The sequence below is a fragment of the Schistocerca serialis genome, chromosome 11, assembly GCF_023864345.2.
Source record: "Schistocerca serialis cubense isolate TAMUIC-IGC-003099 chromosome 11, iqSchSeri2.2, whole genome shotgun sequence".
NCBI classification, from domain to species: domain Eukaryota; kingdom Metazoa; phylum Arthropoda; class Insecta; order Orthoptera; family Acrididae; genus Schistocerca; species Schistocerca serialis.
In genome coordinates, this window is record NC_064648.1 from 49,122,240 (window position 1) to 49,148,787 (window position 26,548).

The window sequence follows — 26,548 nt, forward strand, 5'->3', positions numbered from 1 at the left end:
CATATTACCAATTCTTGGCCGAATCCGCCCATTAAATTTTGAATTATGGCTGATTAAAGAGGGACTCTCATAGATGCAAAGTGAATTTTCTACTATTTTTGAAGTTTCACAGCTGTCAGCACATGTACAGAGTCTACCAGAAAAATCTATACACTCTTTTGTCAGGCTCTATCGTGACATCAATATTGTTGTTCCATTTGAGTTATGAGTGTGTTGTAGTATATTCTTTGGCTCAACAGATGTTAGCACATTCATCTCAGTATTGATAAAACGAGATGGCTGGAACACACATGACATTCGACCAATGAAGATTTATTGTGAAATTGTTTTTTAACTTTGAAGTGCAACATCAGTGGAGGTGGTAGTTGGAAACTGAACCACCAACCCACCTAGCAATTAAAAGCATCATTGTCAAGTTTTAAATGCATGGAACAAATTGTGCTATTCACAAAGGAAGATCAGGAAGACAGCATACAGCTACAAGTCCTGCTTCGTTGGCGTTTGTTAATTCTCCACAGAAGTCTGCTACGCAATGTGCACGTGGAGTGGGGGTTAGCAGTACAAGTGTACATTGAATTCTGAAAGTTGCAAAATGGAAAGTTGACACTCCACACTTACTGCACATGATTAATGATGATGATCCTGATCACTGAATGCAATTTTTTGAAACTTATCAGCAGTTGGTAAATGATGAACAATTTGTGATGAAGGTAGTATGGAGTGATGTGACACAATTTAAACTTAAGGGAACCATGAATCGGCGTAACAGTGTGTACTGGGCACCAGAAAATCTGCATGTTTAAGTGGATAAAGCAGTCAATCTACTAGGGCTTCGTGTGCGGTGTGGACTATCATCTAGGATCTTTGTAGGACCCTTTTTCTTTGATGCTACTGTCACTGGTGAAGTGTACCTGGAAATGTTATGCACATCAATTTTGCCAGATATACGTGCACTTTATAGAGCTGATGAAGAGGTCTTCTACCAACAGGATGGTGCACCACCTAGCCTCATGAGCTTTCCTGGATGACAATTTTCCGGGGGATTGTATTGGATGAAGAGGCCCATTAAGTTCCCTCCACGGTCATCATATCTAACACCTATGGACTTTTACGTGTGGGGAACTGTGAAAGATAACATCTATCAAAGGAAGCCACACATGCTGGAGGTACTTTGCCAGGAGATTACAGCAACATGTGCAGCAATCTCCACTGCAACATTGACTGATGTAGTTGCAGCGACTGCTCATCATTCTGTTATGTGCATAGCCGCCAACGGTGAACATTTTGAACATGTACACTAACCATGGTTCCTTAAAGTGTGTATACATTTTTCTGGCCAACTCTCTATTTAAAGATGTAATTAGTTATTGTTGTGGTCTTCAGTCCTGAGACTGGTTTGATGCAGCTCTCCATGTAATTGGTAATGTATTCTTATTCAGCACAAAATATTGTTTAGTATAGAAAAGCAGAATCTTATAAGCTAAGAGCACCTTTCATGAATGTTATCCAGTTAACGTTCTGGCATGCATGTTGGTTGTGGAAACTGAGACCCCTGTCTATGAGAAGCTGAAGAACTGGAACGAAAAGAAATATCAAGCTGAAACTTTGAACATGTTCATCCAAGACATCGTTGAACCTACTCCAAAAAAGCCATTAGATACAGAAATGGTCAAGTGAGGACCATCTTTAAATCTGATACATTTGAAATGGAATGACCCTAGTGCTTGATTAATGTCCTGTCACAGGATCCTACACCATCTCTTCAAATTCTACTCTGTAAACAAATCTTTGTTGAGAACATTTGCCGACTGTCTGTGGCATGAATAATCCAATTTCTTGTAATTTTCTGTCTGTGATGATAATTTTTTTCCAGTTGACAAGATATGTACTATGAATCTTTTCTCGCTACATTTGTATGTCTTTCTGGGCACTGCATGCTGCAACTTCATACATTAAATTCACTTCTTTAGTTTGTTGTAATGAGAAATGTTATACCTTTTACAATCAGTCAACTCCTCTGTGAAGAGAGTGTAGGCAATAGTGTATTATTTTTCAAGATAGTGTTATGGTTGTCAGTTTGAAGGCAGTTGCTTTACTACTAAGCATAAGCAGTTCACACACATTTACTTCAAAAATGTTGTACATTCAAGACCTTATACTACCTGAAATACACACTTCCAACCATTTGTTTCTTTTCTCAAAATACTCATTTTAGTGTCCTTTACTGTTGGTGTTATTTTGACCCGAAGGGATTGTGACATCCTGTATTAAAGAACCACATATTATACCAAATACATGACAAAATAGTAAAACCAAAGAAATGTCATTGGTGCCAACATGTATATGTAAAACATCGTCATCTTTCTTGTGTGTTGAACTAATATAAAGTTCTCGGGTTTCCAGATGCGACAGTTCGATGAGTGTCACTACCATCGTCTTATGGTAAAGTGTTGAAATGTCATCTTGCTTGATCTTATACAGGTACTGCAGCGAGTTCAGTTGTCCTTGCCCTTGACCCAGCACAGATTGGAGCAGGTGAGGGAGTGTACTTGAATCCCAGCATGTTCAGTCAGATACCAACTAGCACATTGTACAGATATCTCTCAGCTCTGAGTGCTCACAGTGTGTTATGGCCAGTAACAGGTCCAAAGCAGAACTTTGTTAATAGCCACCATCTCTGTTTCTGAGGCCGTTATTAGCCCTAAATTTGATGGATTCCTTTATCATGCTGTCCCAAACTACATTGCATTACAAAGCACTCTTGCTCATTCAGAATACAACATGCAGCTTTCTTCCAAACTGTGCTCAGTGACTGCCAATTTGTCTCTCTGCCCCAGAGCTGATGTGCTCCAGGCAGTACTGCTGAATACGACATTGTGTCTGCTCCATGTAACATGGCCTACACTCACACTGAATGCTTTAGATGTCATATGTGCACATCCCCAGATGAAGAAGATGGTGATTATCTTTGAAAACTTGAGTTTTAACTCTCGTTTGTCCTGCTCTGGAAACCTAGAAGATTTTATTAGTATATCCCAGTTGTTCTGGAACACATTTCACACACACTTATATAACTAGTACTGATAATAACAAACAGCTGGTACATAAAGGGCAGGCTCTATTAAAGGGATCCAGTAGGCTACAAAGCGTGGTGATACTTTTGGAGTGGTATTTTAAGTGAATTTCTAATCAATCATGGGCTGGTGAAAGATAACATCTATCAAAGGAAGCCACACATGCTGGAGGTACTTTGCCAGGAGATTACAGCAACATGTGCAGCAATCTCCACTGCAACATTGACTGATGTAGTTGCAGCGACTGCTCATCATTCTGTTATGTGCATAGCCGCCAACGGTGAACATTTTGAACATGTACACTAACCATGGTTCCTCAAAGTGTGTATACATTTTTCTGGCCAACTCTCTATTTAAAGATGTAATTAGTTATTGTTGTGGTCTTCAGTCCTGAGACTGGTTTGATGCAGCTCTCCATGTAATTGGTAATGTATTCTTATTCAGCACAAAATATTGTTTAGTATAGAAAAGCAGAATCTTATAAGCTAAGAGCACCTTTCATGAATGTTATCCAGTTAACGTTCTGGCATGCATGTTGGTTGTGGAAACTGAGACCCCTGTCTATGAGAAGCTGAAGAACTGGAACGAAAAGAAATATCAAGCTGAAACTTTGAACATGTTCATCCAAGACATCGTTGAACCTACTCCAAAAAAGCCATTAGATACAGAAATGGTCAAGTGAGGACCATCTTTAAATCTGATACATTTGAAATGGAATGACCCTAGTGCTTGATTAATGTCCTGTCACAGGATCCTACACCATCTCTTCAAATTCTACTCTGTAAACAAATCTTTGTTGAGAACATTTGCCGACTGTCTGTGGCATGAATAATCCAATTTCTTGTAATTTTCTGTCTGTGATGATAATTTTTTTCCAGTTGACAAGATATGTACTATGAATCTTTTCTCGCTACATTTGTATGTCTTTCTGGGCACTGCATGCTGCAACTTCATACATTAAATTCACTTCTTTAGTTTGTTGTAATGAGAAATGTTATACCTTTTACAATCAGTCAACTCCTCTGTGAAGAGAGTGTAGGCAATAGTGTATTATTTTTCAAGATAGTGTTATGGTTGTCAGTTTGAAGGCAGTTGCTTTACTACTAAGCATAAGCAGTTCACACACATTTACTTCAAAAATGTTGTACATTCAAGACCTTATACTACCTGAAATACACACTTCCAACCATTTGTTTCTTTTCTCAAAATACTCATTTTAGTGTCCTTTACTGTTGGTGTTATTTTGACCCGAAGGGATTGTGACATCCTGTATTAAAGAACCACATATTATACCAAATACATGACAAAATAGTAAAACCAAAGAAATGTCATTGGTGCCAACATGTATATGTAAAACATCGTCATCTTTCTTGTGTGTTGAACTAATATAAAGTTCTCGGGTTTCCAGATGCGACAGTTCGATGAGTGTCACTACCATCGTCTTATGGTAAAGTGTTGAAATGTCATCTTGCTTGATCTTATACAGGTACTGCAGCGAGTTCAGTTGTCCTTGCCCTTGACCCAGCACAGATTGGAGCAGGTGAGGGAGTGTACTTGAATCCCAGCATGTTCAGTCAGATACCAACTAGCACATTGTACAGATATCTCTCAGCTCTGAGTGCTCACAGTGTGTTATGGCCAGTAACAGGTCCAAAGCAGAACTTTGTTAATAGCCACCATCTCTGTTTCTGAGGCCGTTATTAGCCCTAAATTTGATGGATTCCTTTATCATGCTGTCCCAAACTACATTGCATTACAAAGCACTCTTGCTCATTCAGAATACAACATGCAGCTTTCTTCCAAACTGTGCTCAGTGACTGCCAATTTGTCTCTCTGCCCCAGAGCTGATGTGCTCCAGGCAGTACTGCTGAATACGACATTGTGTCTGCTCCATGTAACATGGCCTACACTCACACTGAATGCTTTAGATGTCATATGTGCACATCCCCAGATGAAGAAGATGGTGATTATCTTTGAAAACTTGAGTTTTAACTCTCGTTTGTCCTGCTCTGGAAACCTAGAAGATTTTATTAGTATATCCCAGTTGTTCTGGAACACATTTCACACACACTTATATAACTAGTACTGATAATAACAAACAGCTGGTACATAAAGGGCAGGCTCTATTAAAGGGATCCAGTAGGCTACAAAGCGTGGTGATACTTTTGGAGTGGTATTTTAAGTGAATTTCTAATCAATCATGGGCTGGTGAAAGATAACATCTATCAAAGGAAGCCACACATGCTGGAGGTACTTTGCCAGGAGATTACAGCAACATGTGCAGCAATCTCCACTGCAACATTGACTGATGTAGTTGCAGCGACTGCTCATCATTCTGTTATGTGCATAGCCGCCAACGGTGAACATTTTGAACATGTACACTAACCATGGTTCCTCAAAGTGTGTATACATTTTTCTGGCCAACTCTCTATTTAAAGATGTAATTAGTTATTGTTGTGGTCTTCAGTCCTGAGACTGGTTTGATGCAGCTCTCCATGTAATTGGTAATGTATTCTTATTCAGCACAAAATATTGTTTAGTATAGAAAAGCAGAATCTTATAAGCTAAGAGCACCTTTCATGAATGTTATCCAGTTAACGTTCTGGCATGCATGTTGGTTGTGGAAACTGAGACCCCTGTCTATGAGAAGCTGAAGAACTGGAACGAAAAGAAATATCAAGCTGAAACTTTGAACATGTTCATCCAAGACATCGTTGAACCTACTCCAAAAAAGCCATTAGATACAGAAATGGTCAAGTGAGGACCATCTTTAAATCTGATACATTTGAAATGGAATGACCCTAGTGCTTGATTAATGTCCTGTCACAGGATCCTACACCATCTCTTCAAATTCTACTCTGTAAACAAATCTTTGTTGAGAACATTTGCCGACTGTCTGTGGCATGAATAATCCAATTTCTTGTAATTTTCTGTCTGTGATGATAATTTTTTTCCAGTTGACAAGATATGTACTATGAATCTTTTCTCGCTACATTTGTATGTCTTTCTGGGCACTGCATGCTGCAACTTCATACATTAAATTCACTTCTTTAGTTTGTTGTAATGAGAAATGTTATACCTTTTACAATCAGTCAACTCCTCTGTGAAGAGAGTGTAGGCAATAGTGTATTATTTTTCAAGATAGTGTTATGGTTGTCAGTTTGAAGGCAGTTGCTTTACTACTAAGCATAAGCAGTTCACACACATTTACTTCAAAAATGTTGTACATTCAAGACCTTATACTACCTGAAATACACACTTCCAACCATTTGTTTCTTTTCTCAAAATACTCATTTTAGTGTCCTTTACTGTTGGTGTTATTTTGACCCGAAGGGATTGTGACATCCTGTATTAAAGAACCACATATTATACCAAATACATGACAAAATAGTAAAACCAAAGAAATGTCATTGGTGCCAACATGTATATGTAAAACATCGTCATCTTTCTTGTGTGTTGAACTAATATAAAGTTCTCGGGTTTCCAGATGCGACAGTTCGATGAGTGTCACTACCATCGTCTTATGGTAAAGTGTTGAAATGTCATCTTGCTTGATCTTATACAGGTACTGCAGCGAGTTCAGTTGTCCTTGCCCTTGACCCAGCACAGATTGGAGCAGGTGAGGGAGTGTACTTGAATCCCAGCATGTTCAGTCAGATACCAACTAGCACATTGTACAGATATCTCTCAGCTCTGAGTGCTCACAGTGTGTTATGGCCAGTAACAGGTCCAAAGCAGAACTTTGTTAATAGCCACCATCTCTGTTTCTGAGGCCGTTATTAGCCCTAAATTTGATGGATTCCTTTATCATGCTGTCCCAAACTACATTGCATTACAAAGCACTCTTGCTCATTCAGAATACAACATGCAGCTTTCTTCCAAACTGTGCTCAGTGACTGCCAATTTGTCTCTCTGCCCCAGAGCTGATGTGCTCCAGGCAGTACTGCTGAATACGACATTGTGTCTGCTCCATGTAACATGGCCTACACTCACACTGAATGCTTTAGATGTCATATGTGCACATCCCCAGATGAAGAAGATGGTGATTATCTTTGAAAACTTGAGTTTTAACTCTCGTTTGTCCTGCTCTGGAAACCTAGAAGATTTTATTAGTATATCCCAGTTGTTCTGGAACACATTTCACACACACTTATATAACTAGTACTGATAATAACAAACAGCTGGTACATAAAGGGCAGGCTCTATTAAAGGGATCCAGTAGGCTACAAAGCGTGGTGATACTTTTGGAGTGGTATTTTAAGTGAATTTCTAATCAATCATGGGCTGGTTTGAAAATTGTTTTTCCTTGTTTCTTTGGGTTCTGACATACTTTACATCCATTAGGACCTCCTCACTATTGATCTATACATTGAACAGTGTATCTAAGGCAATCTAATCTAGTGAAGTGAAGAACAAGCATATTTTTTTGAATGGGTTTGTACCAGCTGGAAATGAATGTGTCAGCTTGTGACGTTTGCCTACTTTATTTCTTCACTGATGGTCCTCTGTGTTGACATACTGTGTTGTGATACTGGCTGAAAAATGGGCGGTGGAATTTCACCACTGACTACTGTAAATAATGTAGCCGACAGGTGCACAGTTGCATTCCCAGTTCTTTACTTTCACTGTTCACAATCCCACAATATACACAGTTAATATGGCCAGTGCCCTATTGTTTAACTTTCGATAAGCCTCGTTAATAGTTCTCAGGCAAGCATCAGCATACTGCTACCATAGTTTACTGTTGAACATCTATTAGCAGTAGAAAACTGATCACACAGTTATTGCAGAATAATATGCTACATATTGAATAAACACTGTCATTGTTTTAACACATGACCTATTACACATATTTCACAGTTAATAATCCCTCTTGTTTATCACACTTTGGTAGCTTACCAGTAGCACAAATAATTCTTATTCCAGAAACGTACATCACCACTATACCCTCTGTGTTCTTAATAGCTTCAAAAAATGCCTGTGAGATGCCTTTCAAATCGCTACCATTGTCCAGTAAACACTTACCATCACTTGCTTTTGTTACAGGGTGCCACACTTCCTTTTTACTTACCATTTGATCTTCTTCATACAACAAATCCTCATTAATCCTTTGCCTGGAAAGACTATAATCCAGATCACCAAATTAATTACCAGACACAGTCAAATGACAAATAGCATGGTTCTCTTCCTCATTACCACTCTCAAATTCCAGCTCTTCATTACACCTAACATTATCTTCCTTTATTCTTTCTTTATGTAACAAATTGTCATCATTATCAATTATAAATTTAAATACCTCATCCTTGTCACTACTGAATTCGTCACTGCTATCATCATTACAGCTACTGTCAGAATCAGACCCACTGTCACTTTGATTGTCATCAAATATTTGGCTTATTAGTTGATTATTGTTTCCAGTATTAGACCATAAAGCAATACACCTGAATTCCTTATGTTCTCTTAAAAATTTACCATCTGTCTGGACACTTTGGACATCCTGGGCAATAGCAACACACTGTGTTTCATCACTTGATTTTATTATAGTACATTCCTCCTCTACTTTTATGGGATAAATATTGCTACCCACAGCATCATTCAACATCTCACTAGAATTAGAAATTACACTCATCTTACTACTATCATTTACATTACCCTTATCTGTGATTACAGAACATTTATATACACATGGTTCTTCATCACTACCTGCTCTAGTGCAAGCCAAAACTGGAGCATTATCTAGTTTAAATGGTTTGATCCAGAATTAAAATAATCTGCTCCATTTCTTTTACTTGAATTTCTCCTGGCTATCTTCCACCCAACCATTCCTTGAATTTCTACTGTAATTAGTCCTGTTCATCATATTAACCTGAAATTCTCTCCCTAATTGATTATTGTCATCAAAATTCCTCCTACGATCTTCCATTGAGGGCTTCACCCTCTCCACTTTATCAATATGACTCAGATATCACTAATATTACCTTTAGGGGCAGGTACGAGCAATTCTCTAACTTTCTGAGGCAACTTAGTTTCTAAACCCACTAGCTAGCTCTTTGTCCAAATATTTCATTTTTTTTATCCAAAGCTGACAGAATCCTTTCATAGTACCCTTCCTACAGGCAAATCTCTCTCCTCCACAAAATTCACTCAAAATTCTCTGCTGCTTCTCTTTGGACCAATATTCATCTAGAATTGGTTTTTCAAAGCTATGCCATGAAGGCATGATCTGTATCGCTTATAGGCTCAGATGTTATTGAATTTAGCATCTGTTAAAATTCAGGAGTAAGTAAAAAACCCATAATTTTTTGTTTTCTCCAAAAAAAATTCCTGCCCCGAGATACAGGCCTCCGAAGATGAGACTGCGAACACCATTTTGAATATGCGAATTTAGGAAAAATTTTTGAAACGCTTTATCTCTGTAACTGTTCTAGATATTTTAAGAGTTTTTTTTAATTTAAAAGATAATTGCTTTATGATTACAATGATATCCTCCATTTGGACATATCTGCCAAAGTTCTTTTACTGTCACCTTTTGAATTTTATTTTTTTAATAATTTTCGGATTTTTTTTTTTAAATGCTAATCCAGAAAAGTTAGATTTTTTTGGTTGATTAGTACTATGTAGTACTCTCTGTAAAGGATAGCTTCCACTTTTAAGTTGGACAGGTTTTATTTAAAAAAATCATTTTTTTTTTTCAACTTTCATGGGTAACACATGACTCCACTGAAGTTGTTTCTTACTAATTTCTTTGTTACAATGTTTATTTCTATTGTATTTGTTGCAGTTATTTTTTATCACTTTCTTTTTTGCATTTACTTCTTTTCACTTTCATTGTTGAAGATATTTCTTACACTTGGTGGTAGTTTCTTGTCAGTTTCTTTGTTGTGGGTGTTCATTGCAGGTTTCTGTATTGTAGTTGTTCAGTGCTAATTTGTTTTTCTGAAGAGGCGTCTAAGAAATCTGAGACCATCCAGTGCGTTCTGTGTTTTCATGAGGAATTTGCCAGTCGACACAGTTGCAGTGTGTTTTTTGAAATTGACTGTGTGAAATGTCTTCTGACTGGGGCCACAGGAGAGTGAAGTGTGCTGACTATTTGGATATTCATAAAGGAGTGAAATATAAGACAAACAGAAAAAGCAGACTTTGTTCAGGTTGGGAATAAGTGTTCTCATTTGAAGACTCTGTTTCAAAGTAAAGATGTTTCCAGCAATGACTTTTTGTGTTCTAAATGTTTTGACAGAATAACAACAATGATAGTATCTGAACAATGTGAAGCCTCCCATGGTGCAGATGATGCAAATTTTGCATCAGTAAAGGAGAAATAAAATACCCTGAGTCAGTCAACTACAGAGGTAGATGTTTGTCCTGTTAAGAAACCGTGGTCAGTGAAGTCGAATCAGCAGCTCTATGCATCAAGAAAGTGCAGAAAAATTACTAAAGCTATGGAAGAATACACTACAGCAAAACTGACCATACTCTCAAAAGTAGAAATTCAGAAGAAAATGAATCAAAGCCCTCTTACACCTCTAGCCAGGAATTTTTCACAAATATCAATTCAGCTGTTGTATACTGTGCATCCTACAGTGAAAAGGCGCAAGTTTTAACTATTATTCCAGAGACATTTTTAAAGAAAACAATTTTGAACTACTTTCCATCAGTATCAAAGTACATGGTAGACAAATCAAGAAATGTGAAGTCTGTAAAAGGAATCTTTGGAAGACCAGATCCCTATTATGGTCATCCTGTAGAAGCAGCTCAGATTCTTATAGTGCAGTCATTTTATCTGGAAGATAAATGGGGCTCTTCTTGTCAGAGTGCCAACAAAAAAGACACTATAACACTAACAGGTGAAGGTCAAAAATTTGTGAAAGTGTAGAGGTACATGACTTACAGTATTAAAGAAACTTTTGCAATTTATAAGAGCAACAATACAACTTCACATATCGGAAGATCAAAATTTTAGCACTACGATGTAAGTGGGTAGTTCCAACCCACCTAGAGATGTCTATTTATGTGTGTACGGCATGAATTTTGAACTTTGTGTGGTAACTTTGAAGAACTTACTGGATCACATGACATATGATGTCTCTGTTAGGTGTGTGAACTCATTAGTAGTCTGTAACATAAAACAGGGGTACCATTGGTGTAATGACCAGGTTTCAATTTTTATAGGAGTGACATTTTCAAAACAAGACCACAAGTTTTACAGTTATAAGTGATGACACAGGACGTGACTCAGCACATGCTTTGCTAGCAGTGCACAAAATTCTTCAACTGCAAACAGAAAAGATTGTTATTATTTCCGATGGTGCTCCTAATCATTTTAAAAATCATTACCAGCTGTTTGAATTGAGTTAGTCACTTGTGCCAACTGATTGGGTACACAGTGCTACTGGTCTCGGGAAAGGGTCTTGTGATGTAGGAGGCCTGATGAAGCACCATGCTACAAAACATAATCTTTACATTCCAATATAGCTGCAATACAGAATGCTAAGGATTTTATGAGAGTTGTGAAATCTTACACATCCGCAGCCCTCATTCTTTTGTCCAAAGAGGAAATCAAGGAATTCTGTGAGCAGAAAAAAGAAGAATGGTCCAAAAAAATTACTCCTGTGAAAGAAATTCAGAAGACACATTTTTGGACTCACTTTAAAGAGCAAGAAAGAAGACATTTCATTCATTCAGCCAACACCTCAGAAACAGTAGGATAATATTCAGGTTCACAACCTGAGAAGGGGGATGTTTGTGGCATGTGTGTGTGACTGGGATTACAGAGATTTATAGACACTAGTTATGAGTTAAACGAAATTGTAGTGAAATTTATGCTACCACATGGACCAGTTGCTGGATGTAAGTGTCCAGCTGAAGGACAGCAACAATGCCATCAGTGCTCACCTTCTGTTCACAATGTTCTCAAGTGCTTCAGTTCCTGTTGGTTCAACAGGAAGGCATCACTCTATATTAAGGGAAGATACTGAAGCACTGGAACACATTTTTAGTTCATTAACTGGCTAATTTTGATACAAAACAGAGTACACATAAGTTATATAAACTGAAACTTTTAAGTCTTTGGACCTTTCACAAATGTTTTGGAATCATTTAAAATGCTTGAAAAATGTGTCTCTTACTCATCTTTCAAACTACTAAAATTTTGTTAAATAAGGGTAGTTTTTGATTTTTATGAGCGTGTTATGTGATAATGTGATGCTTTATGTATGGCAAAAATTTCAATTGTTTGTGAAACCTGTTCAACTGAAAAGTGGAGGCTCGCCTTTTCAGGGAATATAAAATAATATGGTACTAATCAACAGAAAAAAATCAAAGTTTTACAGATTGGAAATTCTGAAAAAAGAAATCCATAAATTAAATAAAAAAAGTTCAGAATGCTGTAGTAAAAGAACTTTGTCAGATAAGTCCAAATGGAGGATTTCTTTGTAATCATAAAGCAATTAGCTTTCAAATAAAAAAAATCAATAAAATATCTAGAGATGTTCCAGAGATACAGCATTTTAAAATTTTATCAAAAATTCACATCTTCAAAATGGTATGCACAGTGTCATTTTTGGAGGGCTGTATCTTGGAGCAGAAATATAAACTAAATTCAATAACATCTGAGACTATGAAGGTAACATTTTTTCCTACCCTGCCTGTATTGTTATGGACTATGCCTGAAGTACAACTATCAGCTACCTGAGCTGCCCATGTGTGAGCTACCCCTTTAAAAAATCTCTCACAAATGACATTTTCTCCTTGTGATTGCATGTTTCAAGCAAATTATTAAATTTTCTAATGAGATCCTATGGATGCACTTGAACATATGGTTCAAAACTATTAAATTTGTTACAACTAACAAATGAAGTTCTGTTTGGGACACTACATATTCTATACTTTAGATTTTGTATTTCTTCCATCTTTTTTTCCATATCAGCCAATTTGGAATCTACATTATTATTTACTTTTACCAGTTTTTCCTCTACCACTACTGCACACTTGGTTTCCACTTCTGTTTCTAAATCATTTTTAATCTGATTGATTTGGTTCAAGTTTAACCCTGTTTTCAGCACAAAATTTCCTGGCTGCTTTGACTTCGTCTTTACGCTGTTTTTCGGAAGCCTGCACCCTCCTACTATAGTCATCACAAAGCTTCTTTCTGTCTTCTACACATTTACTACTCATTAATGTTAATTTCTCATTAGTGTTATGTGCTACTTTCTTTATCTTTTCATCACAATCGTTAGCTACTGCCTCAACCGTCTTATTTAATTCTGAAAGATTAGAGCTGGCTACCTTAATCTCCTTTTTAATTTATTTCTCCAATTCATCCTTGAAGCTAACCATGTCAGTTCTAATGCTATGAGTTATCTTTTCCACCTTAGTAATGTCTTCTTTCGTACACATACTACTCATAATTCCTTTTAACATTGATTCCAATTTTTCATCTGCCTTAACCTGTTGCCCTTGCTGACTTTCACTACTCCCCCTTAACCTTAATGATTTCATCCACTTCAGTACTGTTTTCATCCATTTCACTTCCATCACCATACAGTGTACATGACGCTTTTATTGTTTCATCTACAATAGGGCTTTCGTCCCCATCATTCAAAGTTACATGCATGTCATTTTTTACAGAACCAGTTCCCTGTTCTCCCTTCTCTCTCATCACACTGTCTTGTTCGTTAAGGCCACTCATTATGCATAATTTAATATAAAATGACTTTTTTTTATGAAATTACCTTATTCTTATTCACTCGTCTTCTGCGGCTGCTGCTGCTGCTGCTGCTGCAGTTGCAGCAGCAGTAATCATCATCTCGATTCATCGTCTGCACAGCTGTGTCTATGTGCGTGCTGATTTGCTGCTCCTGTACTCAATGGCTGCTTCCATAGAACCCACTAGCTGATTGGCTGCTGTCATACTGTGGCCATGAAACCGATTCGCTGATTTGCTATTGCCCTTCCCTCGTTATAATCACTGTATTGTAAACTGTTCTTGAGTTAGTGTTCATAGTTCGTGAGTCCTAGTTTAGTGTGCCCAATTACGATAATCATGACCCAGAAGGGAACCATACATGATGTTCACCTGCTTTATTTGTTTGTTGATGGTCCTTGGTGTCAACATATTGCGTTGTGTTACTGACTGAAAAATGGGGAGTGGAATTTCAACACTGACTACTGTAAATAATGTAGCCAACAGGTGCACAGTTGCGTTCCTAGTTCTTTACTTTCACTGTTCACGACCTGCCAATAAACACAGTTAATGTGGCCAGTGCACTATTGTTTAACTTTTGATGAACCTCATTAATAGTATTCAGGCAAACATCAGCATACTGCTACTGTAGTTTACTGTTGAACACCTATGAGCAGAAAAACCTGATCACACAGTTATTGCAGAATAATATGCTACATATTGAATAAACACTGTCATTGTTTTAACACATGACCTATTACACGTATTTCACAGTTACGTTGATGCATTGTTGTTGACCTAACCAGCACAGGTTTCTCGTCTGAAAATCGCCCGTGGACTGATTGTCTCGGGACCAAAAATTGGGCCTTTATACATAATCTCAGTAATAGGCACTGAAACTACACATTGTTCAGTGTTTAAGTTGCAGAAGTTACAATTAAAACATAAATCATTAAATTAACTGAGTACATTGAAAAATTGGTTCTTTTTAACAGTTTGTTCTACACACGGGTTAAGCCGAATTATTTGTTCAAATGATGAAATTAACAGATATAGATATAGAAACAATACTTTTTACAAACCTGTTAATTACTTTGGAATTAATGAAGGGCTGGATTTGTTAATATATTTTCAAATAGAGCCAAATAAATACTTCAAGATTCCTAGTGATTTTTTTTCCAAATGTTTATAATTAGTACAGAATTTATATTTGTTTGTAAGTCAGCAATAGAATCTAAGCCACAAAACAATTACTGATTTCATCCTATAACAGAAGATATTAACAATAAATTGTCAAAATAAATTAGAAAATCAATTACAGACATAAAACGGAGCACAAATTTAGATCTGGTGCTATATTCTTTAAAACTGAGGGCCATCCTTTCTCTTTTATGAAATTGCAGATATACTTACATATTTTGATGGTAATTAGTCAAAAATTTAAAAAAAAATGAATTTAAGGAGGCAGTTAACAAAACAAGAGGAAGTAAGAAGATCCCAGCTTGCTTTGTCATAAGCTTGCATTTTGACAGTGTAAGAAGACTACTGCATCTCACAGGATGATTAAATAAATTTCAGACATTGTAATACCTTAAAGCTGTTTGTATACTTTTCATTTGTTACACAGCAATTAATGTTCCTTTGAATACTTCTCATTGAAGCATTGAGCCTAGATTGAATTGCTTATTTCTTACATATGTATATGCTGAAGCTTATGTATGATTTATATCCTCAACAGATAGTTTGTTCAAATATTTACACTATGTGATCAAATCACATGTTGAAACCTGCATTCTTCCCTTAGGTGAGAATGGTCTCTTCTACATTTCACAATGATCTTGGTACTTCCTTAAGCAGGAAAGTGTATGAAATTGGTCCATAATTTGAAGAGTCACCCTTATGGTGGCTTTGAAGGTACTGAAGATTCATTGGATAAACAAGTCAGTCACCTTTGTTCTAATAGCTTACAATACTTCCTGATGTCTTGCTCAGTGCACACAAAATAACCTAGACCATAGCTGCTGTGCAAATGGCGTGGTTGGGGAGGACAAAAGTAGTTATGGAGACTTTGTTGTGGACAACCACAGCATGTTGGGGGAGGTGCAGATCAACAGCTGAAGCATCTGCACAAATATATTTCTTCCATAGCTTGTCAACTACAAGTACTGAGTCTGTGAATGATAATATCAACTGGTTATGCAAGTATGACCAATGGTTTGACAAATGTAGATGTTAAGATTAAGTACTGTCTCACTAGAATACTGAAGAAGAACAAACCACATAAACAGAGGATCATTCAAAGTGAAAAAAGGTGGACTGTGTGCCACCAGAAGGAAATCTCCTAAAACAAAAAATATGTCATAATGGCCAACACCACTAAATATGGTACTGTCAGTGTAAAATAAAGAAAATGTCACACATGGAGATTGTGTGTCATCCCCCTGATAACAATTTCAGCAGGCATTACCTAAAAATATAACGTTCATTTTCTTCTTCTTCTTCTGGTTTTTCTGAAGTAGTGATGCCTGAGGAAGTACTTTCAGGTATTATATGAGCATGGTGTCAATTGTTTTGGACATTTCTGGAAGAACACACACCACACTGAATCCGCAACTATGACAGCAATTGTAGTTGGAGGGAGAGGAAGGCAGAGAAAGGGAAGGGACTAATGATAGTAGCTGCATCGAGACTTTACACAGTCAGCAGCGATTAGTGAAAATGCGTGCTGTAGAGGGACTCAAACTCGTGATCTTCTGGTTACTAGGCCGTCACATTAACCGCAATGCCACATGGACACAGTGTTTATTGCAAAAATGCAGACTATCTCATCGTGCTCCCCAGCAGACTCTCACTGCTACCCAGTGGCACCTATCAGCAGTCCCTGTCCATGTCGTACTCTCTCGCTGATTTTATATTCACACTGGAGGTTGAATGTAAGTGTACATCCACACTGAAGGTAGGGAATTAATTACCTATTGAGGTGAATCAATAGTATGAATGCATGGTAAAACTTGCTCACAATTAACTCACCATGTAAAAAGAAATTGGTCAAATCTAGAACATAGAGCTATTCACACATATTTTATTCAGCATAACTAGAACAAACTTTTCTTCATATCATTGTCAACTCTCTGCCAGGAGAAGAACTTTGTTTTCTTTCCTTCATTATGGGCTACTTAACCAACCACAGTTTGTATTTCAAGATGGCTTTCATACTGAGGTAGTTTTCAGTCAGCAGTTGGTTCCCACTCTTTGTTGCACGTATCCTGCAGATGCGTGCTGTTTCATTTAGTTTCAACACAATAGATAGCTAAATTTTTACCCAGTGAACTCAGTTGTGTAACAGTCCATCCCACAGAAATCAGCTGAAGACAGCAACATTCTCTGTTGCCAAAATAACTGGTGATCTGAGGCATCTCAACACCTTGGAAGATTACTAACATTATCAGAAATATTGGGTTTTTAAAATGTTGTCTACATCTTGCTTATGTCTTTCATTCTTGCAGTCTGTAAATATAATACTGAATACTTTTTCTGTAATACTGTATTGTATAAGTTGGGCAAGCCCAGATAAATCTATTGTTTACATTTGACTGCACAAAAATTAATTGTCCTCTAAGAATTCTAAGTATGGCCGTCTGCACAATCTGGCAACACTATAGTATGTGTATGTGTCTGGAGGAAGTGTTGTCTTCCACTCGAGTTGTTTCAGTGTTTTATCTGGTAGTAAATGTCGCGCAATGTATTTGCATAGTTGAGAGTTTAAGTCCTCTCATTCTTTTATTTTTTAACCACATTTCGGCAGTGTACTTAATGTATCAGTCTGATGGAAACTCAGAGATAATTTGCTTCACTTTCTAATCTTCTGTGCAAGAGCTCATGGCTGCATCAAGATCGGAATAGATTATAGTCGAGAGTTTTCTTTCTATAGAGCAGCAACCAGCCATCTGCCACTGGTCTCTTGATGCCAGCCACCATCTGACCAGTTGAGCTCATTGGGACGTATTTTTGGTACCTTGCTGCTCTCGCATTTAAATTGTTTCTTTGTGTAGTTTGATTCTCCGCATGAAATAACTTTGATAAATGGGGTGGACACCATGCAGTTACACATGTGTAGGTTATTGTGAATATATTTATCAGTTGCCATTTTCTTATTTGAACTTCCAGTATTTGATGTGTAGTTTTGAACTGGATTGTGTGTAGTTGAATCTTATGAATATTGTTTAAGTGTTATGAAATAGAAGCAAGAGGAAAGGGTCTAACACTTCAGACATATTTTTCATTTTGGGGTTAACTGACAGGTGAAAGAGCCTCCATATTTGCCATGTCTTTTATAACAGCATCTTCTCAATGTTGATAGCTATGGCATACGGAAGCTCTATGAGTGAACTGATGACACTGAAACCAAAATGCGGTAATAGACACCAGTTTGATTTTTGTTGCTGTTAATTGTGGCATGTTGTACTTCTGCTATTGACTTCTTAACTTTGGCAGTTGAATGCTAATGTTGCACGAAAGTTAAATGGTAACAGTTCATCACATATATCAATTATTTAAACTTCATGAATGTGGAAATTAATTCATACCAGAATGAAAGAAACAAGAAAATCCTTTTCTGATGTGGTTTTCCTAATATCACTCGTTCCACACTTCACACAAATGCTTCAAGGTGCATTCACCCCTCTGTTAAACCCACAGCAAACAGTATGTCACATATATTAGACATCTTCCTCATGCTACTTAGTTTGTAATGCATAAACAATGTTAAAAAGATCAAATTATGAAAAATCCAATTCATAACTGCAAGTCAAATACTAGAATTTTAAATTAGAAAATGACAGTTGATAGATACACTCATACCTTTTGTGTAGCTCCATGTTCACTTGGTTTACTAAAGTTATTTACTGTGGAAAATCCAACTATGCTAATAAATAATTTCATGCTTATCAGTGTGAGAGCATAAATGTACTCCAAATGCAGATGCACCACATTCATCTGTTCGGACTACAACCAGTGTCAGATGCCAGGTGGTGAGCAGTTGGGTTGCAGTGGTTATGTAGGGTGAGGAAACGTTTAAGCATAAACTGTTGTGATCTTGATGGCTCTTTTGTTATTACTGTTTGGTTAGAAAGTGAAGCAGATTACCTTTGAGGTTTCATCAGGTTCACACTATTATCAGGCAGTCAAACTGCAGTTAAAAAATAAAGGAATGAATAGACTGGAGCATACAACTTTGCATCTACATTGCATGACATTTACCACTAGACCACGAGTGGTACAGCACTCTAACAACTCAAGCGAAAGACAATGTCTACATCTTACAGTGTCTGCATCCTGTGTTGTCAAATCATGCAAATGACAAGGCTTAGAATTCTGAGGGGTGGGGAACTTTTTGTGCTGTCAAGTGTATGTGTTCAGTTGTTTCATTTAATGTGGTCTGGTAGTTGCTTCACATACTCATTTGATATGACTTTTTGTTAATGGTAACTAAATTACCTGAGAGCTTGTATAGTTACAAATATTATTGATTGAGCAATGGAAGGTCCAGGATGTAAGAACAATAATATAGAGGATAGAGTTCTACTCGTAACATAGAAGAGTCATTGATTTGCGGGCCAGCACAATGAAAAGGGCACTGGAAGTATGTACAATCTCCGACAAAGTCCTTCCTCAGAAGTAGAACACACACACACTCTCTCGCTCACTCTCTCTCTCTCTCTCTCTCTCTCTCTCTCTCTCTCTCTCTCTCTCTCACACACACACACACACACACACACACACACACACACACACACACACACACACACACGGCTACTGTCTGTGGCTATTAAGGCCAGACTGGGACTGTGTTTGACATGAGCAACAACTGCTGAAGTGAGTGACAGGTAAAAGGAGGTGGCACGGATTGAGGAGTGGGAGGGATAGTAGGGTAGGGGTTGGGGAAGAAGTGAACCAACTGTGAGCTACTACCTGTTTTCTGCAATGGTCTAACTTCTGTATCAATATTTTGTGATCAACACAACTGAACACCGTAGTTGATTAAAAAAAGATGGCTAGTGCTCGAAACCATTTGTTTAATCCATCCAGTACCTCACACCTCACAGAGAAAAGACAATATAGCATTTTCAGTTGTTAAACCACTTCTAAAACTGATCTGGACATTTGATAGCAAATTATGTGAAATAAAATGATCAATTATCCTTACATACACAGCCTTTTCAATAACTTAAGCAAACACTGTTGGCATAGAAATGGATCTGAAATTGGTCATATTATCCCTTTCTCCCCTTTTACAAGGTAGCTTTTTCATGCAAACCGATAGCTTGTTTGTGGTCGTGCCTACATGGAATGTGCCACAGATGTTACCGCTTATTTGGTAGATCGTATGGCTGTTTCCACAGGTGGCTCTGTCTTTGATCAAATAGGAGATGTCAGTGATAGGACTGGAGTTGATATGGCTTCTGGGTCTGTTGCACAGATATAAGCCTTGAGGCAAGGGGCTAGGAGCAAGAGAGGAGTAGTGATGGATAAGAGTATTGTCTAGGACTGGTGGGCAACAAGATATCATTATGGGAGGGTTGGGGAAGACAGTAGTGAGGATATTTCAGGACAGGTTGGGAGACAGTCAAAACTGAAATGACAAATATCCTCCCCATCCCTCCCACAGTGATATTCCACCACCCACCCAACATATGAAATATACTTGTCCATCCCTAGTCTGCCCCAGTTCCCAACTCCTTGGTACATGCCTCATATCTATGCAATAGACTCAGATGCAAGACCTGTCCGATACATCCTTCCGTTACCACCTACTACAATCATATCACTGGCCTCTCTTACCCCATCCAAGGCAAGACCATCTGTGTAAGCAGCTGTGAGATCTACAAACTTAGTTACAACCACTGTGCCGCATTCTACATGGGCATGACTACTAACAGGCTAACAAGCAGGGAAATCTTCCTACAATATATCCATTGTTCATGAATCCCCGCTCGCCTCCACCTTCCATTCTTCCACCTGCCTACCCCCTTCCCAGCTCATACTGCAATACTTATCTTGCCAATGCACCTATAAGTTCTTTCCCTCTTCTGTACTTCTGTACCCTCCCTTTCCTCCTCCCCGTTTCCACACTCTTCGAGCACAGTCTCTTGATGCTGCTCCTAGCAACCCACTTGGATAGTCTCACAGGCAGCACCAGCATCAACCCCCACCCGTAACCTGATACTCCACCCTCTCCCTTCCACAACCTAGGTCTTCATACACCGCCCCATCCGAGCAGATTGCTGTTTCATCAGACGCATACGCAGTCACAGTCGCAGTTGAACTCTAGTGCCCTGAGGAAGTGGTCATGTGTGTGCGAGCTATGCTAGGGTGAATATATATATGTGTGTGTGTGTGTGTGTGTGTTTTAATGCAGAAGGACTTTGTCTGAAAGCTGTAATATTTTAGCAGGCTTCTCATTTTGCCTCTCTGTGGCTCAACACAGCTTCTATGTGCTGAATAGCAATATATTCTTCCCATATTAATGTTATTCATTGTTTGTAAAAAATGTAACTCAATGCTGCCTTGATGAATAGCAATATAGCCTTCCCATGTTATTCATTGTTCATATAAAATGTAACTAAGTCTGACACATTATCCTGAAGCATTTGGAAGTTACATCTTAGGCCTTAGGTGTTATTTTCTTCCTGTTTATCAAACAGTTTCCTGCCTCTTGACCCACTCCCGAATCTTGTAAGATAGCACCAAGACAAAATTTACCCCATTGCTTTTGTGGTTGCAATTGTGGTGTTTTCTGTAAAAAGAGGTACACAGTTTCTGTAGGAGCTGATGTTCCACATACCAAATTGTTTGATCACAAATACCAGATTATTTTATCACTACTTTCAAAAACCATCCTATGCTGATTGCCACAAGGAAAATCGCTTTTATTGAGATAGCTCGTTGTTAATGGTTTCCAAAACAAGACGGCTGCTAGGATAGTAATTTTGTTGCTTTATGTGGCTATTCATACATCAATGTGTGTGCCATTGTGATTGATTTAGACTAAGTTTGCTTGAAAGGCAAACAATTTGCTATAAAAGAGACTTACTTATTTTGCAATTTAATTGTAGCTATGTTTTTTTTTTTTTTTTTGCACATTCCCCACAGTTGTAGCAGAAAGCCTTCGTGCTTCATACTATCACCTGTTCAGCAGTTTAGTATCTGGTTGGAACTTGGAAGAACACCATCTGTTTTTTATGAAGCTCTCAGTCCTATACAGGTTACAGTCAGTATCCGAGGGATGTCATAGTTAAAAAAAGAGTTCTGTAAATAGCATGTTTATGTAGCCACCCTGAGTGTACAAGATAAAAGTAAAGGAGTGTGTTAGTAAATAGACCACTTTTTGTCTGAATGTTTTGAGAAGAAGAAGACATAACACATATTTTTTTTCAATTTGTTTTATTCCGGTAAGAAAATTCATTTATACAAAATATTGTGTGCTAGTGAAAAAGTGTGTGTGTGGGTGGGGGGGGGGGGGGCACTGCACTGAAAACATTGTAAAATAATGCTCCAGTATTGTTTATTCATATGTGTTATCTCCAGTGCTATTTCAAAAACATTTTCCCATGAAAGTGGCATAACATTTAGCACCCCCCCCCCCCCTCCTCACCTTGTATCACCCCTCTTCCTTTCACTCCTTGCCTCGTACATTACTTACCATAGCTTGGTAAGACCTTTAAAAATAAATCTAAATCTACTGAGGGTAGAAACTGATTATTTTTGCTACTTATTATGAGACACCTTGTTTACAAATTTTGCATGACCAGCACCAACAGTGCTGCAAGTGGCCACTTGAGTCACTTTGGCCGTAAACCAACTCTGATTATCTCAGTACAATTATTCCATCCATTTAGTGCAGCAAAGAAAAGAGACTTGGTTGTGCAACCAACTGCACGAGTAAGAAATGATCACTGTATAAATAAAACTTAGATCAATGATATACTTTATGCAATAATTAAGACTTATCTTTCCTCTATTTCCAGAAAGTGATGACCTTTGAAAGATGGTGGTGTGTTTTAACAGATGAACTTGATCTCTGCATTCAGGGATCTGTGGAGAACAAGTAAGCATGTTTGAAATTTCACTTGTTTCTGACATGTTGCGTACAATGACTGCCTTTTGTCACATTCAAAATGTAGATTACATTGATGTTTAACTGATTTCACATTTCTCTTTTTTGTGATTAAGTAGTATATGACTTGTCATCAGGTCCTTTGAAGCTGAAAACTCACCTTAGTACATGTAGGCCGCCCACTGTGGTCGAGCGGCTCTAGGCGCTTCAGTCCGGAACCACGCAGCTGCTATGGTCGCAGGTTTCAATCCTGCCTCAGGCATGGATGTGTGTGATGTCCTTAGGTTAGTTAGGTTTAAGTAGTTCTAAGTCTAGGGGTCTGATGACCTCAGATGTCAAGTCCCATAATGCTTAGAGCCATTTGAACCATTTTTGAACATGCAGTTAGCTGTTCATTGTGAAGTAAATTTGCAGATTTGTTCCACAAAATTGAACCATTTAGTTACGTAAAAGGCTTCAGTAAGGTCACAAAATATACCAGCAGGATTATTTTGGTTGTTTTTAGTTCTGCGAGGTTTTCATTCATAAGGGTATATGGTGGCTGCTAGATGTGAAACTCAAAAGTATTTAGCAAATTTTGTTTGAGTTAAGGACTGATTATGAATATGGCTCAAGGTTAATTGTATCAACTGTTATAACCTTTAATCACTAATAAATTGCGTGGATATACAAACGTAGAAACAATAGCTGGTTACATGCTACCAATTCCGTATCGGTCATTCGACTGCCGTGCCGTGACATGTGGCCGGCGCCGTTCGTAGCTAGGTGGCGCTCCCACGCTCATCCGAGTTGCAAAGTGCTTCTATCGCCATTTGCGCTTACTGACGTGGTGGCCCTGTTAAATGTCGTGGCACTGTCACAACACTTTTCCCCCTTGAAAAAAAAAAAAAAACAAAAAAAAACACTCACTTCCTGGGAGACACGGACAGCGTGGAGACATCCATGGCCTCTTGGGAGGCCCCGAGAAGATCCCACGGAGAAACACGAGAGTACGGTCGAAAATGTCCAGGACGGAAACCCGTGCGTGGAACGTGCCTCCTGGACGAGATGAAGGGTGAAGACTCCGGAGCAGCATCCATAGGTGTCGTGGACCTGGGGGTGTCCTCCAGCGAGATGGGTCCCGGAGAAGGCGGCATCGCGACTGGGGCCGGTTCCGGCATACTCGGAACCGGTAGCGACGTCGGCTGCAGCAACATGCACGGGAGATCGGCAGCAGCAACAGGACTGACTTCTCGGGCTGGTGGAGGCAAAGGAAGGGGCGCTGACACCGGCGTGGCCACCACTCGTGGGCACATCTGCTCGTAATGGCGAACAACCATGACGTCATCCGTACGTATTTCACAAAGCCGGCGGCCGCGAAGAGCCTTGACCACCCCTGGAGTCCATTTAGGGCGAGATCCATACCCTCGTGCCCACACGTCGGCGCCCACTGAGTATTTTCCCGCACGAGGGGACACAGTACAAGGCATGACAGGGTGAAGCAGGTGCAGTAGAGTGCGCGGTTGGTGGCCATGTAAGAGTTCAGCAGGGCTGCGATCACCCAGAGGCATGAAGCGATAAGAACTCAGAAAATGCAGCAGAGCGTCATCTGTGGAAAAATCACTGAGGAATTTTTTCATCTGGCTTTTGAAAGTGCGAACAAGGCGCTTGATCTCCCCATTCGGTTGCGGATGGATGGGCGGTGCTGTAACATGATGAATCCCGTGTCCAATACAAAAATCACGGAAGGCCTGCGAAGAGAACTGAGGGCCATGGTCCGTGACGATCGTGGATGGAAGACCTTCTAGGGCAAAGATTTTGGTCAAATCCAGCGTCGTTGCCACAGTGGTGGGCGACGGACATCGAACAACAAATGGAAACTTCAAGAAAGCGTCAATCAACAGCAGCCAATAAGTGCCGAGGAAGGGGCCGGCAAAGTCAGCATGCACCCGTTCCCATGGCTGCGCGAGTTCAGGCCACAGAGAGGACATTGTACGAGGTGCAGCCAGTTGTTGAGCACACTGACCACACGCAGCGACCATGTGGGCGATGTCCGAATCAATACCGGGCCAATAAACGTACTTGCGGGCCAGGGACTTAGTCCGAGAAATCCCCCAATGGCCTTCATGCAACAGTTTGAGAACATCTTTGCGAAGAGAGGCTGGCATCACAACCCATGGAGATGCGCCATCTGTGGCCAGAAGAACAACACCATCACGAACAGACAGACGAAGGCGCAAGGCATGGTAGTTACGAAGGGGATCTGATGCCCGGCCCTTGGTCCTGTCCGGCTAACCCCGCTGAATAAAACCGATCACCTGACGCAAGTCCGGGTCCTGTGCAGTAGCCGACGCGACCTGCGTACCTGTAAGTGGAAAACCCTCGACTGCACGACGTTCTGCCTCATCAATGTGGAAACAGAGTAGTTCATCTCGATCGAAAACCGGGTCGGGGCCCATCGTCAAATGCGACAACGCGTCAGCGTTGGCGTGCTGGGCAGTGGGGCGATAGTGAATCTCATAGTGAAAACGAGACAAGTATAAGGCCCAACGTTGCAGGTGGTGAGCTGCCTTATCCGGAAACGACGCTGACGGGCTGAACAGAGAGACCAGCGGCTTGTGGTCGGTGATGAGGTGAAACTTAGAACCATACAAAAAAACGGTGACCTTTCTTAGAGCATAAATGATAGCGAGCACCTCCTTTTTGATTTGAGAATAACGCCGTTGCGCATCGTTGAGGGTCTTGGAAGCATAGGCGATGGGTTGTTCCGACCCATCCTCATACTGATGGGTGAGAACAGTCCCTAGGCCATACTAGGACGCGTCAGTCGCCAGAACCAAGTGCTAAACCAGACGGAATGTGGCAAGACAAGGCGCCGACTGCAAATGAGCCTTCAGGCAGACAAAAGCCTGCTCACACTCGTTGGACCAACAGAAAGGAACTTTTGTGCGTAACAGCTGATGCAGAGGATGAGCTACCGCCGCCGCGGATGGAATGAATTTGTGATAATAAGCAATCTTGCCTAGAAACGCCTGAAGTTCTTTTACCATAGATGGCCGGGATAGAGCGGTAATGGCCGCAACATGCTGACGTAGAGGACGTATACCTTCACGGGACAAGTGGAAACCAAGATACACAATGGAGGGTTGGAAGAACTGTGACTTGTCCAGATTGCACTTCAACCCAGCCAAATGCAGAACCCGAAACAGTGAACGCAAATTGCGAAGGTGCTCCTCAGTGGAGGCCCCCGTGACAACAATGTCATACAGATAGTTTATGCAGCTGGCAACGGAAGCCGTGAGCTGTTCCAAAAACCGCTGAAAAATGGCTGGCGCGCTAGCGACGCCAAACGGTAACTGCTGGTACTGATACAACCCAGAAGGAGTGTTGATGATGAGAAATTCCTTGGAAGACGCATCCAACGGCAACTGATGGTATGCCTCCGATAAGTCAAGTTTGGAAAAGAACTGGCCCCCAGCGAGCTTGGTAAATAACTCCTCAGGACGGGGAAGAGGATAAGTGTCAATGAGGCTCTGAGCATTGACAGTGGCTTTAAAATCACCACACAATCGCAGACTCCCGTTTGGTTTAGAAACCATCACGATTGGCGATGCCCATTCGCTGGAGGTAACAGGAAGGAGAATCCCTGAAGCTGTTAACCTGTCTATCTCAGCCTTGACAGGTGCACGCAACGCCACC

The 26,548-nt window shown here is 39.6% G+C and overlaps 1 long non-coding RNA gene across 1 annotated transcript in view; it reads left to right on the forward strand.

Moving 5' to 3' along the window:
* Positions 1-23,248, forward strand: part of LOC126427083 (uncharacterized) — a 110,622-nt gene extending 87,374 nt beyond the window's left edge. Inside the window, exons 3-4 of the long non-coding RNA XR_007576526.1 lie at positions 22,782-22,861; positions 23,008-23,248. This is a non-coding gene — a long non-coding RNA (uncharacterized LOC126427083). The remainder of the gene's footprint in view (positions 1-22,781; positions 22,862-23,007) is intronic.
* Positions 23,249-26,548: the final 3,300 nt, after the last annotated feature.